Consider the following 451-nt stretch of genomic DNA (forward strand, 5'->3'; position numbering starts at 1 on the left):
AGGGGGTCGCGCTTTCGTAACTGCCCGGGGTGAAGGACCTAGGGGAGGCGCCGGGGGCTGGCCCGGCCAGCACTTGCATAACGCGCCCTGACTCACCGCCACCCGGGGCGCAGGGAGGGTCCCGTTAGGCCAGCCTCACCTCCAGGGCCACCCGCCCGGGGTTGGTGGAGCTGCCGCGCAGGGTGGCCTCACTGGGCCAAACTCTACAGCGGCGACGAGCCGCGTGGCCAGGTCCTGGCCCAGTTACTCAGCCCTTGTGCCAGCGGCCGCCAGCTGCGGCCTGGGGTGGCCTCCAAGCCCAGTAGCGCTGGCTGGAGGTTCAGTGGGGTTTGGTGGGGAAACCTTGGCCTCACAGAGAGAGAAGACACCTAAGATGCTGCCTGGCGCATTAGTGCCCAGGTCCTGGCTGTGCCAAATTGGCTCCTTTGCCTTCTAAGGACCAATTGTGCAG

This window comes from Marmota marmota, unplaced genomic scaffold (assembly GCF_001458135.2).
Source record: "Marmota marmota marmota unplaced genomic scaffold, marMar, whole genome shotgun sequence".
NCBI lineage: Eukaryota > Metazoa > Chordata > Mammalia > Rodentia > Sciuridae > Marmota > Marmota marmota.